This window comes from Helicoverpa armigera, chromosome 26 (genome assembly GCF_030705265.1).
Source record: "Helicoverpa armigera isolate CAAS_96S chromosome 26, ASM3070526v1, whole genome shotgun sequence".
NCBI lineage: Eukaryota > Metazoa > Arthropoda > Insecta > Lepidoptera > Noctuidae > Helicoverpa > Helicoverpa armigera.
The window spans coordinates 1,464,460-1,478,510 of NC_087145.1; the positions used below are offsets into that span (position 1 = coordinate 1,464,460).

General features: G+C 34.3%; 1 protein-coding gene across 6 annotated transcripts in view; it reads right to left on the bottom strand.

Moving 5' to 3' along the window:
- The window catches only part of LOC110379944 (trehalase), a 68,639-nt gene that overhangs the window by 43,415 nt on the left and 11,173 nt on the right, over positions 1-14,051 (bottom strand). For 5 of the 6 annotated variants that reach the window (XM_064041685.1, XM_064041680.1, XM_064041684.1 and 2 more), the window contains exon 1: positions 9,603-9,757. The exons of the other annotated variant lie outside the window; for it this stretch is intronic. The gene's annotated coding sequence lies outside the window, so the exon portion shown is untranslated. Of the gene's footprint in view, positions 1-9,602; positions 9,758-14,051 lie in introns of those variants that run through there. 6 annotated transcript variants of the gene reach the window in all.

A 14,051-nucleotide genomic window follows, 5' to 3' on the forward strand; every position in this document is an offset into this window, starting at 1 on the left:
CTTGATTAGAGTACCTTCATGTCCCAAAACTCAAAAATTTTCGCGCTCGCTTCGCTCGCGATCTCACCTTGCACTGTTGTTTGTTATACATGTTTAGGTGCTTCAGTGAGCCAAAGCTAGAAAATATTTGCGCTCGCTACGCTCGCGGGTGCTTTACTTTCCGCTTGTTTTTTTTTTCATCCTTTTTTAGGCGAATCTAGTAGCGCCGCTTTTAAGTCCTTTTATTAACAAGAAAATAACTCCTAGTTTCCGTATGAACTTTCTTATTTAAGACGTTCGAACTACTCAAGTCACAATCTTTCAATACATAGGGGGCGCTTGGATCATGATTGCACCCGGGCGCTACATGAGCTAGAGACGGCCCTGAATCAGTTATACGAAGAGCTGAATATTATCTCGGTGCTGAAATATATATTAGAAAATAATTTAACTGAAATTTATCCCACTACCGAAATACATAGTCTTGAGAATTCGAATAATAAAATAATAATATCGAAAAAGCAGTTTTCGAGGCTTAAAAATTATTAAAACATGTTTAAGGAATTCGATGACACAAGATATATAAACTATAGTAAAAATAAAATGTTATTAATTTGTTTAACTTGAGCATTTCTCTTCAAACATGACGATTAGCTAAATCAAAACACTAGCTTACTCTCGCAACACAATACTTTTCACGTAGGACAAAGGGCCTCGCATAGACCTGCCGCACCTAGCCTCGCAATGGCTAGGGCCGCCGCTGCTCCTGTGAAAGAATTTTTCAAATCGGTCCACTAGTTTCGGAGCCTTCAGGCCATTAACAACTAACAAAGTAACTAAAATCTTTAATATATTAGTATAGAAGTATAGTTTAGAGTAATATAGAATAATTAAAAAGTTTTCATCATAGGTACATAACGTATTGATGCCACACGTAGGTACAAATACGCAAGCATAGAAAATTAATTACACATAAGTAAGTATAGGTAAGGTATTAATTATATTTGCAACAAGTAAAATATCATGCTGACGCGTAATGACGTGGTTTGAACTCAATTCACCTCTAGCTAGTAACAGTTACATAACTGTGACGTCATCGCCTAGGTTTTGGACAGCCATTGTGTTATGAACTAGAAGTTTTGTTGGCTGGAATAATGTAGATCGCGGCTTTAGGTACTCTTAAATGTCTACATAAATACTGTAAAGACAAAAGGCTAGAAAGATGATCATGATACTAAAATAAACAGAGAAAATATTTTTGTTTTCATGGTTTGTACATTATTGCTCCGAAACTACTGAACCAAAAAATTATTTCACTGTTGAAGAGTTCGGGCACACGTATCATGCGGGTGAAACCGAAGGAAAGAAACTTGGACCGAATCTCTATCATTGATTACGTTTTTTCGCAATTTATGTTACTCCTGAAGGAGCAATTTCACGTATCCGAAATTATATTTCGAAAATATAGCCCTAACTTTTTTTACTGCGATTCATATTTGCGTTTGTCTTCAAAATAATAATCGATGTTAAGTATTACATAAGCTTCAATAGGCACTTTTTTTGCTAGCCATGCCAAAGTAGCCTGTAGTAGGTACATACACCATATCTGATGGTGTGCCTACACATTTTTCTTTTTGAATTACACTGGGCTTGACCTAACTTCCTACTCACGTCTGTCATTTCGCACACTTGACCTTCCTTTTGACAGAAAATTAATCACTAACTTTATTCTAGATCACCTTCTATTTAAGCTTCCTATATCCGGCTTAAAAGAGGCGTTTTTATTACGCTGAATAAACAGACTTATATTAGATAAAAAAATATATGTAAACATAACCAATTATACAGGATAAATCTTTTTAAGACTCTGAAATATCACTAGGAGAAGGTTAATGAACAAAATAAGATAGAATCTAATTTTCCTTCACTCTGTCTGTTTGCGACGTTTTCACGCCAAAACTACTTAACCGATGTACATGAAGCTTGAGAAAGGAGATAGACATACTTTTAATCCGGGTACAGGAAGTAGCCCCCTCTGAATGCAGATGGAACCGCGAGGAACAGCTAGTAATAATAAAACAAATCAAGACCTAGAACATACGTCCTACCTTTATGTCATAACTAAGTCTAAATATAGAAAGATATGTCCGTCTGAATGATTGGTCATGCGAGAACCGGCGTGGGTGTTATAACAAGCAAATTAGATCAAATTAGTTCAATTTGCAAGACCGGTTTGTTGTGAAGCTTGAATCTTCGCGGTTATTTAGAGGGAAGGCAGAGACAGGATAAATTCTGGTAAATCTTTGGAAGTCGTTACATGTAGTCAAAAGCCAGAAAGTCTGATAAATTGGAGAGATTGAAACACCATTTCTTCTTCCTCGAACTTGCATTATGCAGATAGCATTGCAGTCGTTACTGCAGTACCTAGTTTTAATACTTGGAATTGGTATTCAAAGGTTATTGATTGGTTCCATAAGCTCGTATCCTGCTAAAACTCCATTGATATCTTCAAAAGAAAGACCTATTTGTAAAACGTACCTATCATCATCATATTCAGTGTTTTTACTATCCCACTGTTGGGCAGAGGGTTCTTCTCATACAGAGGGGGGACGTATGCCCCTTTATCCAGTGCTCCTTCTACTTTGATAAGTGCTATAGATTAATTGACCGTCTCATTTAACCGTAATGTCAAAGTTAGAAATTACATTCTCTCAAAGATTAATTCTGAAAAATTTAGCACCAAGCCTAACAGTTTAATTGATGAGTCTATTATTTACTTTAACGAATTCTTCTTGTCTCATAACAATATATTATTTTGAGATGGCACCGCTGCCTCAGTGTTTGAGAGCTGATCTAAAAATAAAGATACTTGTCAAAAATAGATGAAGGTCAGACTCTTTTGTCTAACCATTACCCTTTACAGTTTTTACACTCAAATTGACGCTACCATAAGTATTTTGAGGGTTTAGTAACAGTCCAATACTGAAACTCCAGTCAATTTTAGGTGCAATACATCTTTTTTGAACTTACGTTTTCTACAACAGAATGATTATATTATTGTTAAAATAAAATTTACCTGTGCATTATTTTATGAGAATGGGACACAGCTAAATTAAGGCAGTAGTAGTAGAACCAAACAAACATTCCTACAGCTTCACACAATACGTACTGCTTATGTAATACTAATTAACTGTTTACGCAACATAACTATTTTCTTAGATTTCTTCATGTATGAATTTTATAACATCATTTTTAATCAAACTTCGAGCTCGTCAAAGTTGAATAAAAGGACCAAAAATACTTTAGTTGGCAACTGGTCAAAAATGTTAACTTACTTTTTATGCAATTTGTATTAGAATGCAATTTATGACAAAAAAATTTCACATCATTGATAAGCGAAAGTAACAATATTTTGAGATGTTCTACTAAAGGACTTTACCTTTCCTCTTATTTTTTGACCTATCCAACTTCCCAATTCTGGAAGTGACAATAGCACGACGTATTTTTCCACCTGACTACTATAACACGGTGTTACCGGTCACATCTAGAAATAACTTGCCGTCGCCGTGTGAAGATCAAGGTATTATTCCTATGTACTCTTTAACTTCTCAAGTGCGAATATCCTATTCAACTGACTGTGAGCGTTTTGTTAATGCATTTTCTTATTGTGTACCTACTTGGTTCTTTTAAACGTACTTCAATCAATAAATGGATATTGATGATCCTATTCATTTCTTTTTTTTTATTAAAATTCAATAAGTAGGTAAGTACTTTCTTTCCAAAAAGTAGAACAAAACATTTTGTTCAATTAGAGGACACAATATATGAGCTTGCCTTAGCTATTTTCGAAAATATAGGAGATATAGGCAATAATCAAATACCGATATTAAAGTTCATATCACACTAGCAAAGTTCACAAGATCAGATTGATACGATGACCTTGATATCAAAATGATCATTTACAACACTTAACCTTTTGATTGCAAATAATTGATTACCAATTAAATTAGTCATCCAGTTTTAGATTTTTTTAAAAATGGGTGACATAGTCTTTGTAAGTTTCTGTACCCTAAATCTGTAAATATTGTAAAAAATCTATGTACACAACATGTTCGAGAAAGTTTTTAATGAAATGCAGTCAATACCTGTAATGACTTTCTCTCAGCTATTAACGATAATAGTGAAACAGTAAAATCGATCTCTGATTACCAGTCAATTAATGAGAACCAAAGAAAACAGATCTTCATGTCATATCAAAAACCAGGAAGAGCTACACAGAATAGGTACATGATTATATAGCAATTCCCAAGTCAATAAGCTAAGACCATATTATTATAATAAATACTAAATGGCATTGAAATCGGCCACTGCAAACTAGTAACCGAATTAATTATAATACTAATGTTGGAAGTATAGCAAATACATTCACGTGTGATACACATGATATAATCATGCTAAACAGATTTAGAAGGCACTGGAAGAGAGTTCTTTTCAAAATGCATCATCTTCTCTTTAGACAATACCATCATCATGAGCCTTTATAACGTTCCACTGCTGAGCACAGGCTTCGTCTTACACAGAAAAGAATTCAGCGTTAATCAACATTTGGGGACTATAAAAGTTTCAAAATCAGATACCTTAATATTCAATGCAACAGCAGAAATAAAATAGTGTATGAAGTAAAAGGACAATTTCACCCAAATTACTCGTCTAATGCGTAAGGATCAAAATTGTTCATAATCCACAACATGCTATGAAGGAAGAAGAAAATTACATTCAAGCAGTTCCATGATTTAGACATACGTCAGTATAGGTGATCCGCGAAATCACGCTCTGAAAAGCTGATTGCAGTCAGGAAAATCACAATAAAGTTCAGTGCAATTTACGTAATGCACCGGGACATCACGTGAACATCAGGTGGTAGACCTATGTGCATTATAATCAGCTGATGACTGCGAATATAATTAAGGTACACTTTTTACGTAGGTTTGTGTTTGTTAATCAATTTTGTGTTTGTAGAGTAGATTGATTGCTTGGCGCAGTAATTAACTTGAAGGTTAAGCTCGTTAACCAGAAATAGTCAATATGTTCAAGCATAGGAAATATTTTAGTAGTTTCACTGATTGCATCTGTGTCTGTAAACAATTCAATGATACTTTTACTTGGAACACAAATCGGAAGCTAGATAAATGAAGACAGATATTTAATTTTAAGATCTTCTGACGCAAAAACACGTCAATAATCATTGGACGATGAACTCAAAGCGTGAAAACATGATACACTTGGCTCAAAATCACAAACAAAAAGACATAAATCGTACTTGAATGTTTTAGCAGATTATATAATAGGTATAATAGACGGTCTATTATGATTCTTGTTGGAATGAAACACGCCCTTTAGGCCATGCCAAGGTAGAAATGATTCACGCGTCAGAAGCAGCTGTGTATAAAACAATCTCTAGAGAGTACAATGTCAGCGAGATTGTTTGGACAGTAATTGATGTCAAGATGATAAGATTAGCTGGCGTACTCAGCTCCTGATTTTTGGTGGTAGATTCCTTGCTCATATTATTAAACGGATTTGAAAAACTGACGCTAGATCCTATGGGGCCAAATTAAAGCCAAATATGTATAACATATCAAAGACTTATCATGTTTATTGAATACAGGGAAGCTTAAAAATCTTTTTGAACTTCTTATCTTGCCGGCTCTTCTCCATGAGACCAACTTTTTGGACCCATATCACTAGTGTGACGTTTTATAAGAGCCTGCAAAGGCCTATTAAAAAAAAATAAACTGTTGTTACTGTTACAGCAGAGGCCTCCTCTCACGCGGAGAAAAAAACTATTTGGCTTTAACTTTGGAGCAAAATGACCAAAGACGGAAACAATGTCTTTAAAACATGCAACAGAAGTTCATCGAGTGGCTCCGTAATGACAACATTTGCAACCACGAAACATGAGAATCTTCTCGAAGTAAGAACTATGGTTACTTGCACGCGTCTTCAAAATTTCTTAAAACATAAATATAATAAAACATAATCACCCATGTGTCTATTCTAATATTTTTTGACGCCCAACTAGATGAAGTGATCGAAATTAGGAAAAAATCAGCAAGGGGATAGTGTTCAATATAGACGCTCGTGAAAAGAGGTCTGTCAGAGTAGTTTGGAAGAGAAAGACATACTGTGCTGCTTCCTTCAACTACCAAATAAAATAGGGATGATGGCAGGAAGATGATGATCTGAACTCTGAATTAGAGACCGCGCGAAAGTGTCGCAGTATGTATGTATTAATTAATTTTTGCTTATCACACAGTTATGCAACACATAATAAAACATAACTGAAGCTTAACAGATATGTCTAAGACGACAGCTAATTACCAACACTAATCAATCACCCGACGACTCCTTCCACCCACATCGAAGATAAGCTGATAAGACTAATTTTTCCATCAAACATGGAAGAAATCAATACAAGACACGCTCATAGAAAAATGAAATTGAATTTACTGCACGTAGAAGTTAGTTTCTGATCGATAAGGTGGATATGAATGAATATAAGAACTGCATACACGTGACTTGCACGTGGATCGTTATGATTAAGTTATAGCTTTTTCCAATATTGCCTTAAGGGCACTTTATTTGTACTCTTCATGACATAAAAACTCATTAAGAGTGGTAGTTATGGCTACTGGTGTTACAACTTCTGAACCTGAGTTGAATATTTAATGTGCAATCAACTGAATTAGTATTATATATTATACAAGTATTCACATGGCTTAGTTGAATACCATAATGAGGATAATGCTCTATAATTTGAAGGAGTAACAGACATTGCTGAGAATAATGTAACTTTATTTGCATCAATTTCATTTCAAACAAAGACCAAAAGATTTGTGTTTAATTTATAATATCAAACATTATGTCAAATGTTTTCCTTCATCTAAATAAACCTATTAACATACACTTTACATAAATACTTTTAATTTTGCAACTGTTGCCATTTAGATGTCAAGGCAAAGCAGAAATATTCAATCACAGATTCGAGACGTTTGACATTTTTGGATCTTTATTTACACAAACTTATATATGAACTATATCGGATTTTCTTACTCTCATTACCGCATTGATTGGTGGATAAATAAATTAATCCCAAGATAAATACGAATGGGAACGAATACAACAGAGGTGAATAAAGATTTTAAATTGTAAGATTTTTGCATTTTTGTCTGAAGTTCGATTAAAGAATCGTCCATGTTCAACTAAAACATAATGCGGAAATCAAATCAATACGCGGATTTGATTTTGTACAAAAGCCTACCAAAACCGAAGATTTATAATTTGCAAAGTCACACTTACGTAAGTAATAATCCAGTCATCAGTAGCCCCAACCTTTACCTGGTGGAATCTTACAAAATCCCTTATGTACATTGATGATTGCATCATTGGACATATCACACTGTCTCAAAGATTTGACTTTAATCAAGTTCCACGTGGACTTAAGACCAGTTTTGAAAAATCTTACAACGAAAAAAGGTGTGGCAAAAAAACTGGTCAGACTACATAAAGAAGCAGAATATAAATCATGATGTTAGCGATACGCCAATTAATTTGCATGCTGTAGTTTTGTCTCCTGCGGTTTTGTGAAATTTTGATGACATTGAAATGGAATTGGCCATCGTTTTCAACTTGTCTTTGAGTCTTCTTCTGTTTGATGTAATATCTGCATTTAGTGTGGGAAAGCAGTAGATACTTGTTGAATTACCACACCGTAAATCATGAAGGACCATATTTATGTAGTAAAAATCAATGACGGGCCGTGCATTAGCTAATGTAAATAACTTTGCAATAAATTGCAATATCTTAGACATCAATAAAACTATTGCTATTTATAGGGTCATGGATGCTAAGAGTTTTGCAGATGTCAACAATGAGCAAATATTATTGATGCCTGAACTATCTAATGGTGTCTGATCCTGATCTATGGTCAACTAAGTATGAGGGAACAATGAAAAATAATAGAGGTTAGCTCAGAGATCGGAAAACATATTTCACACTTTCATAAGCTTACTTTTTATTTCTGAGATCAATAACTCAAAAGCGCATGTAAGGAGGAAAAACAGGTATTACAAGTATGAGCAAAACGAAATACAGGATTTAACCTTGCCAGTTCAAGACTGTTAACCTATTAAATCGGCAACTACCTGGTCAAAATAATTTTGTACCTTTTTAAGAGGTGTTGCAACTAAAATCTACAAAAATAATAAATTCGATAGCAACAGGTTGATTTGTTACGCTTTCACGATCAAACCGCCGAGTCAATTTTGATCAAATTACGAGATAATCCAAAGCTTTTATTTGAGTTTACAATTGTTTTTGTCCCGTTGCCAGAAAGACAATAAAGAAGGAACACCTAGTAATTTATGGATGATTTCATTTAAGGATATTTAGAAGAAAAAAAAACTCCAAATTAGGTTAAAATGCAGTTAAATAAAATATTTTTTAATTAAAGGACGATTGTAAACAAGGACAGTTGAATATTATTTATAATGAATATATACTACAATGTTGCATTATTGTTACATGGCTAAATTGAAGTAGGTAGGTTAACTAACTCCTGACTTTATATAAGCAAAACAACCATGAATTGAAAGAATATATATATATTTTCAATTTTGAAATAAAAAATCGCTTTAAAAATGTCTCATACAAACTTAATGCTCTCCTTATCAGCTTTCTTTATGCTAACTGACTTTCATGAATTCAAACTATTAAATGACATTAAAGTACTTTCTATTCTTTATCAAATATTTTTTTAGTATAAACCTAAAACTACCTTTACTGATACTAACTATACCAAGCCCGACCATGAAAAATATTTGATCATCAAATAGAATTATTAGGTCAATCTTTCAGTCATCCTTTGCAAGACTCAAAGGATCAAAAAATTGCATAACAAGACCACACTTAACTGTCAACATAATGTAATAAAGTGGCCTGACTCTAGCAACACAATGACCTGTTAACAGTAACAGACTAACAATATGCGGCATAAGCATCGATTGAAAGGCCGATAGCGAAAATGTTTAACATCACATTGAATATAAGAAGGAAGAGAACTCTTTAAAAGCAAAAGGACGATAAAGAAGGCACTAAAGAGGACCTTTCAGTAACAAAAAATACAGAATGCATTGACTTTGACAACCTTGAAACACAAGAAAATCGCCAAGTGTCAGTTCTCAACACAGAACATACTGAACAAGTTATCGTAAAAGGCAATACTAAAGACACGTTGCTATGCCGTTTTATTAAAACAATTAACATAATTAGAACGACAGAGACTGTCGACAAATATTTAAACGGCAAAAGCGAAACAAATGATAAATCGGCATTTCAGTGAAATACTACAGCGAGTATCAAAATTCTAGGAAAGGAAGACGACAACACAGTTTGAATAGAACCTAAATTTCACAAAATTAAAAAATTATAACCGCAAATTCGTTCAGTATCACGTCAAGGGTAAAGAACGGCGTGGTGTGCCAAAACGGTTATTTCTGTACTAAGAAGTACGAAATATCAAGATCACGGTTATACAACAAGTACAAACGGAACGTTCAACTTACCGAGAAAACTTGATCGAATAATCACAACACAACACAGTCCACTGTATAATAATGTAGACGACAACTCCGCGAGGATTGGATTTCCTGGAAATTGAGACGTCCGCGCTCTGTGGCGGTCGGATATCAACTGAATGACTCTTTCGTATTGTGTAGTGTAGCGGCCATAGTTGCACACATACATAAGTTGGATGAAAGTGAGGTGTGTGTATATGATGTTTTTTGTGTGTGCAAATCAGTCGGCGAGATATACCTTGAATGACGTATTCGTGATTGCGTTTGCATTACAAGCCTGGTTTTTGGAGACTGCGTGCAAATATTAAGTAATTGTCCTAGTGATGGCAATTTTACTATTAGTAGATAAAAGTTACGCAAGACTTCAGTAAGAATTTTCGTGAGGGATAATTTTGCGAATGAAAACTATCAGGAAACTTATTCATTACTCGTTCCTAATCAGGATCCTTTAGCTTTTTTTAAATGCGAGCTCTAAAAAAACACTTTCCGGTACAAAAGGAAATTAATTTTACCGCAGAAAAGACTTTGATTTCCGTCATTTAAACATGGGAGATATAGTCCAAATAGAAACTGGTTCCAAATCAACGTGTTTCATTATTAAAGAAGACTGCAAAGGGATTGTTTTTGCTCTGTGACCATGAAACCACGTGTATTGAGCTCTTAGGTACACACTGTATTATAGTAGAGCATTCATTGCCATTTTCTGTTATTATTATAGGAAGTACTAAGTAAAGTCATCTGTTCTTCCGAGTTTTTATTGAGTGCTCTAACTTAAACTATATTTTTTATTTCATACGCTTTCAGCTTCCACCCGCGGCTTCGCCCGCGTAGAGTTCGGTTATATCGCGTTCTCCAAAAGTCCGGGATAAAAACTATCCTATGTTCTTTCTCGAGGTCAACTCTATCTCTGTACCAAATCAGTTTAGTGGTTTAGACGTGAAAGCGTAACAGACAGACAGACTAGACAGAGTTACTTTCGCATTTATAATATTAGTAGGGATTTTGGCGAAATTCAATGTCAAAGCAAGACATAGAGCACTGAAATACCTTTTTTATTTCAGTCCAAATGACATATTCTAAATATGGATATTGCTTGCTGAAAATTAACATTGATTTCAATTTTGGAAAGTTTTTTTAGTTTCTCTAACAAGTTAGTTTTTATGATGTGTTTTCCGTCTCTTACTAATTTGAGGGTGCGTATATAAACGTGAACTACAAATTATTATTGAAATGAATCAGCAGTAACAGAAGATACTTACTATAAACGCTGATACATCGGACCCACCCATATTTTATTTATACGTCAGCAGGTATATTTGTAAACCGATAAACAAAATCATCACGATATCAGGAAGGACATCGGTCAAAATAGCAGTAGGTACAATCATTTACAATGATAACCAGAATTATTTTATCAAAAATTCGGGACTTTACTTTTGACAATCGTTACCAGTAAGTGTTATTCAACTTGTCATATTATTTCATCATTTCTTCTTACTTTAATTAAAAACATCGTGTCCTTACATCTTTTCTGGTGTTCAATACAGAATATTACTTGTATTTACCTTCTATGAACTATATGTACTACCTTGTATGTACTACATTATCCGTCATCTTTACAGCCTAAACATTCATGAAGATCATTTTATATTTCTTTATTCCGCAGTATGACCCCTTCGTGATCAAAGTCAAATTGTCAATTTCTGCCAACCATTATTTCCTTTTTCATTAATTTCTTAAAACACGCCACGCTAGCTGCTTACTGACGTAACACAATAGTTGGTGTGTCGCGGCAACGCTCTCTCATTGGTCAGCCAATGTCTTACGATCATGCGACGCGTGCGCAAGTCTGCAAGACTTTAACATAACGTTCCATTTATAGAGTTCTTTAATTATTCTATTTCTATTGGTATCTGTTGTTGTACTAATGGAATTGATTTGATGACAATTCTGCTTGGTATGTTTATTTGTGATATGTAATTGCTGTATATGCCATTTTGTAGATTTTTGGCTGTCGCCACGATAGACTGGAGCCAGAAAGTCTGTCAAGTTGCTCCAATATACCTACTATGAAGTATTCGATTATAACAACGGCTAGAAAAGAAATTATGGACATTCACAACTAGTTAGAGCTGGTGAATCGTTTCTAGGTCAAAATAATGCCTCTGTTTTTGTTGGATCGAAACACCAGCTTCAAAGACTAGAATACTCTCAAATGCTTTTAGGCAATCACAAAATCCTCTCGAGTGTATAATTTCAATGCTTTCAAATGTTCTGGATAGTATCTCAGTATTGCATGCCAAACATTGCAATGAAAAACATAGATCGAATTCAGGCGAAGGCGTTTGTGTGATGCCAAGTGATGAAAGCATTTGGATATTATGGGTATAACTATTCTATTAACATTGATATCAAATAGCAGTCCTCAAATAGAAAAGTGGGAGGACCCAAAATAAAAATTGACATAAGAGAATGATGAAGATTATCGAAGACTTGTAATAAAGCTTCTTGGAATGGTTTTGATAGATTTTTAAGACTACATAATTTTGTTATACGGGATCGGGACCAGAAGACCAAAATTTAAATTATAAACAACATTTCTAAGACATAAAACACAATTATGACAAATAGTCTCTAAATGTCCACCTAATATCAGAGTCACGAGGCTCCAATTAGGAATTCGCATGGAAATCTAGACTCTACCCCTCCGGTCATAAGGCTTCATGTCGCCATAACAGAGTGTGGCCGAATAAAATTTTGCAATTTTATAGTCTCATCAAGTCGTAATCATCCGAATTTTAAGGGCATTATAATTATGTTATGAGGAAATATACATATTCTTACCCGAGACTCCAAAAATGAAGAAGAAAGACTTTAAGGAAAAATCCGTATGAGCATTTATAAATACCTTCTACATATGGTTTCACAGCAAAGACCTGTATTGCATATAATAGAGAACAAATAAGAAATGTGCGTCATTCCTTATATGGTGTTCTAGAAACGCCTAGTAATAAAAAATCTTGTGTGCCCAGCTGATTCGTAACGCAAATAATATGGAAATGAACTGTAACGATAAGTGCCAACAACTCTTATGAATGAATATGATAAAGGTATACGAAAGGAAAATTTTAAAATTAAAGAAAAAACTACTAGTGTAGTAGGTACTAAGTAAAAAAAAACAAACACTTTTGCTGTTGTTGTTGAAATTGACAATGAGCAAAAAATATGCTGAATCATTAAAGATCCGCTAAACATTTAAGTGAATAACAGAACACAACAAAAACAGGTGAAACGTGAGACTCGAATCAATTTATCAAAAGGAAATGACAATCAGAAGAGTCAACAAGGAAACAAGGTAGAACAAAGTTTTTTTATCTAGCTTTACGAAATAGTATTTTCGGAACACAGAGTCTCAACCAGTCTAATCAAGGCACATCGTATTGCCCAGATGACTAGACTGAGGAAGTCAGATAGGCAGTCGCATCTCTCCATATAAAACCAGGTTTAGTTGTCAACCTGGAAACCGACCCCAAAATACCTATGAACAAGCTAGATGATTATGATGATGCTGATCTTTATATGCAGTAACAATAAGAGCAATAGGTAAGTAATGAGTAATATTATGTACATTGACAATCAAGTGACGAGTAAGCTCAAATCAAACAGTTACATTAGCACTTGTAATTAATGGAACACTTGTGTCGCAATTGAGTGTTGCGTGGTACAGTAAAGCTAATATTTATTCTAATATGTTACAGATATTGTGCCATATTACAGCTTCAAAAACTTTATTTCATCGCCTTGCGATTCATGCTTATGAATGCTAGCGACTACCAAAAAAATCATGGACGGATTGTGCGAAAGTCGAAAAGGCTGGAATGGATGACAAAATACAACAGCCAATCAGTGTTTCAAATCTAATGAAACAGAAGGCACTCAACATAAAATGGAACTATTTGAATACATTAATGAAATGAGATTTCCACGATATTACACTAAGTCTAGGCTATCGGAAAACCACTTCAAGGACGGTAGAAAAAATATTCCACTTCTCATAAATTCCAATAATGATAATGAAACAAAACAGACTGTATGTTGAACATTGGTAACAAGACTAATTGAAGGAAATGATTCCTTGCATGTGGTGGAAACCTGAACGAGGCACGCGGATGACCTCTGACCTACAACGCAGAAACACGTGGCGAGATGAAATTGCACGCGATCTGTACTGCGTTTGTAGATTCCAGATTGAGAGAAAAATAGGGATATTTTCTGAGATCTTCCAAGCGTTTTTCCTCATTTCTTAGAAATCTATGTCTTTGTATTGTATAATTTTAATTAAATCTACTGACAGTGTGCGTGGCTCCCTGATATTAAGTTATTTGAATAGAACTAGGTCACAGAGACTGGTATTTCAGTAACCTAAATTATAACGTT